Source organism: Peromyscus californicus, unplaced genomic scaffold (genome assembly GCF_007827085.1).
Source record: "Peromyscus californicus insignis strain IS unplaced genomic scaffold, ASM782708v3 Scaffold_5__1_contigs__length_169319896, whole genome shotgun sequence".
Taxonomy (NCBI): Eukaryota; Metazoa; Chordata; class Mammalia; order Rodentia; family Cricetidae; genus Peromyscus; species Peromyscus californicus.
Window position 1 is genome coordinate 135,743,515 of NW_026294573.1, and position 4,460 is coordinate 135,747,974.

At 44.5% G+C, this 4,460-nt stretch overlaps 1 pseudogene; it reads right to left on the minus strand.

Moving 5' to 3' along the window:
• Positions 1–707: 707 nt before the first annotated feature.
• LOC128096007 (F-box only protein 34-like) lies at positions 708–4,254 on the minus strand (annotated as a pseudogene).
• Between the last annotated feature and the right edge of the window lie 206 nt (positions 4,255–4,460).

The window sequence follows — 4,460 nt, forward strand, 5'->3', positions numbered from 1 at the left end:
TGGCTAAGGATGTTGAACATCTTTTCAAGTTCTTATTGGCCATCTGTATTTCTTCTTTTTTAAAATCACCACATTCAAATTTATTGTATGTGTGTGCATGTATGCATATGGACATGAGTATGGTGGGGGGCACCACAGGATGTTTTCAGGAGTCTGTTCTTTTGTTATTTGGGTTCTAAGGATGGAACACAGGTCACAAGCCTGACTGCAAGTTTCTTTACCATATCTAGGTAATAAGTCTTCACTGATTTTTAAAAATGTTTTTATTATAAAGGAAAAAAAAAGAAGACAACATAAAACTAGTGTGATCTTTTTTCACAACTTAAAGTGCATATTTTTTTTTTTTTTTTTTTAAAGATTTATTTATTTATTATGTATACAGCATGTATGACTGCAGGTCAGAAAAGGGCACCAGATCTCATTACAGATGGTTGTGAGACACCATGTGGTTGCTGGGAATTGAACTCAGGACCTCTGGAAGAGCAGTCAGTGCTCTTAACCTCTGAGCCATCTCTCCAGCCCTAAAGTGCATATTTTTATTGAAGGTTTAAAAAGCTTTAAATCAGACAAAGGGATGGACAATGTTTTAGTCTGACTATTATATGTTGTCTTATTCTGTGGTGATTATGTTTAGTCAACTGTCCATAATGTACAATACCGGATTTTAATCATGTTATTTATGAGGGGCCAAAGCACTCATCTTCAGGTAAAGGTGATCAGATTTAATGTGAACTTTCACAGCCCCATGAAAACACAACCATCATATACACTGTAAACAGGTCAGGGCATAAAATCCATCTGTAAACATTATTCTCACGGGGTCAAGCATACAAGGTCTAAGGTAAGGTGCCTGATTTTTCTTTTTTAGACATAATTCTCAAAGGTTTTCTTTCCTTTTCACACACTTCAAATACAGAGACAGTACTGGAACACTTCAGGATCCCCTTGTGACCTTGAATGTCCTTGATGGAGAAAAACAGGCAGAGTTCTTCACAGCTGTGAGGCACCACTACACAAAATTACGGAACTAATCTCTTGTACAGCTGGTAAATCAAGAGTTTAAAAACTGCCTGAGCAATGTCAGTCTAATCTGAGCAGAGACTCCCAAAAGGGCAGGGATGAGGTAGCACACCCGAAGGCTGACCCAGGTGTTTCACAGTCTGTTGCCTCTCATGTGGACCTGAGAACTCCTTTTCAATTTCACTCCCTCTTGATTGCTTATGGATTTCCCAAGTAGAGCTGTGGCAGGCAGGTAATAGTGACTGTCACAAAGGCCCCCCTGACAGCCAGGAAAGCCCTTCTGAGGCTGGTGGCAGAACACCCAGGACCCAGGCCTGTAGGGCAATGTCTGGCAATAGGGTTTGGGGTGCCACCGGCACACATGATTTCCTTTGCACTGCATACAAGTGTCTTCTCTATAGCATAGGTCTTGAACCCACCAAGAAGCTGCTGGCCTGATGGTGTAGTATTCAATGATGAACTTGAAATATCAGCAGGTATGTTTAAGAACCGCTAGATTCCTGTGAGGAGTAACCTGAAGATTTTCACCATGATGTGGTGAGGCAGGCATGCCATGCATTGCTGAGGCTCCAGAGCCACTGGATTTTAAACTTGGTCTCCAAGATGTCCTAAGACATCTACTTCTTCCAACTGGGTGCCTCAACTCTGGTAATGTACTTTCTACCACAGAGGCTACTAGGATGAAAGGCTCCATAGAAACATTTTTCTCCTTCACATGCATTTAAGGTTGACTGGCCTCTGAAGCCTCTTGTGCTACTTGTTCATTCAACTGGGAACACTCCTGCTGGTCTCATCCAGGTGACAGAGAAAGCAACACCCCCAGCAGAGGCTCTTCAGTCTCTATTGTGCACACAGTGATGCTGATGCACACAGGTTCCTTTCTGTGGTCAGGTCTGTGGTTTGTGAGTTGTACAAGCTCCCTATTCATATAACTGGTAGCAGCACTGGAGAGATGGCTCAGAGGTTAAGAACAGTAGCTGTTCTTTTGGAGTTCCTGAGTTCAATTCCCAGCAACCACGTGATGGCTCAAAACCATCTATAATGAGATCTGGTGCCCTCTTCTGGCATGTAGGCATGCATGTTGGCAGAACACTGTATGTAAAATAAACAACTGATAGCGGCTGTAGGCAATTCACTGGCTTGGAGACAGGTGTGAGAAGAAAAGTGCAACTCATCATATTTATCTGTCACTTCTTTTTTTTTGTTGTTGTTTTTTGTTTTGTGTGGGCCCTGGCCCCCCACTGTGAGTGGCAGCCGCCTTGCTTGCCGACCTTGACCAGATGTCCTCCCTATTCAGATTCCCTGCCAGTTTCCTTCTCACCTAACGTTCTACTACCGGAGGTTCTTTGTTCCTGTATCCTGCATTTGGTGTAAACAGCTTAGATGCAAAAATGTAGCAAACTTCTGCCCTCCGGGGATCCGCCATTGTGCTGTAAGCCTGTATTTAAGGTTTCCTCCCTCTTTCAATAAACGGCATTCTACTGGCATTCGGCATTCAGCCCTGGCGAATGACTCGCTGTCTCTTGTCCCTTATTTTTTAATCCACAGCCCCTCGCTCGGACATGGTGAACGGGTGGTGGTAGCGCGAGCGTTATCCCTACAGTTTTTTTTTTTGTTGTTGTTTTTTGTTTTTTTGAGACAGGGTTTCTCTGTGTAGCTTTGAGCCTTTTCCTGGATCTCGCTCTGTAGACCAGGCTGGCCTCGAACTCACAAAGATCCACATGCCTCTGCCTCCCGAGTGCTGGGATTAAAGGCGTGTGCCACCACCGCCCGGCTTATCTGTCACTTCTATGTCACGCCTGTTGCAATTTTTCACAGCTATTTGATGTCCTGGCTCTAATTCTGTGCTGTCTGTATGGAAGCTCCTACTAGCAATGAGAGAGATCCCTGAGATGTACCATCCCAGGCCTGGTTACCCACAGAACAATGGCCAGCTGTGGAGGGTTCTTCACCCGCAGACACAGCCTGCATGGGGTAGATCTGGGTGCCAGGTGCATCAGTGCCTTTTTCAATTTTTGTCATTGGCCTGAGCACCATTAGTGAGCAGCACCCTGCCTACATTTCAACAGAAGCTGTTAATTCTGTCACAAGCTCCCTGGTTCCCTCTGGCCTTGGTGCTTCAGGTACTTGGACACCAACCTGGCTACCACATCAAAGACAAGGATTGGCTCACTCTGTGATCTGCCAGCCTCAGGATTTTCTCTTCCTGTAGGTTCTTCACAAGTTCCTGGAGGAAAGAAGGGCTCAGGTGCACTTGGCACACCTTGTAACTGGCCAGAAATCTTCACAATGGCAGACAGATTTGTGCAGTTTTTCCCATAGATAGCTATCAGAACAGTGGTCTTCTTCTCAGGGAAGGCAACCATCTGTATCACTGACAGAGGCCTCCTCCAGTATAGACATCATCTCCATTGTCACTCACATAATGTACAGAACAGTGCTCAATGCCACATGCAAATGTTTCAGGCTGATAGCACCAGTTTTGATTTCTCTCATCCTTTCTTGGCTTTCTTACAATCCCCTGATGTTTTCCTTCTTTTAGTGGCTTTCCCAATTGATATCCCAGGAACTTTTTATTTTCATAGACCCTATGCTATTGCTACACTGGTGGGCTGCAAAGAATGCATTTTTCTCCTTTATATTTCCAGGTTTGACAACAGCCCAGCTACCAGGCAGCCCTTCTTTACTCTGGTGTACTGTTGCAGACAGCATTCTTTTTGGCTTTCACATTCAAGCTGTCCTCCACAGGACTCTTCCCACTCATACTGAAAAGAACATTTGGAGAAAGCATCCTGAAAGGTTTTCTACATGATGCTTTGACAAGGGAAGCTGAAGGAAAGACCATTAGTTTCATGTAGTTAGCTTTGCCCTTTTCATCACTGACAGTGTTTGGGTGGCTCACAGATGTTCTTAGTGTGTCTCTACTGACTTTGAGAGGGACTAAGGTGCATAACAAATGCCAATTAGAGGGTGGAGAAGCATCAAGGACCCTCAAAGCTATGGCTTTGGCAACTGCATGAAAGATGGTTCCTCTCAGTGGATGGCAACAAGACGGCTGGTCAGGTCTGTGTTTGAGCTTAGCCAAGGCCTGGACTGGGGCTAAGGCAGTCCCAGCCATTGCAAGCCTTACTCATTCACCAAGACTCAGGTGGACCAGGAGCTCTGGGCCATGAGGCAGAGAACTAGTGTGATTTTTGTTACTGCATTTTTGAAATCAATACATCAACATCTGGTTTGAATGAAGTCTCTGTGATACTCAGTGAGTTTTTGGGTGCTCATTCAGTATTTTGATTCCGATTTCACCCTTGATTCTCGAATAGAGTGTGCTTTCTTCCTGAGTGTACTGCTCACAAGTGTAGGTGCTACCATAAAGCAATGACATGAAAAAGACACTATTGTGGTGAGAAGGGCATTTGTCTCTGTGAAGATCAGATAAAAGC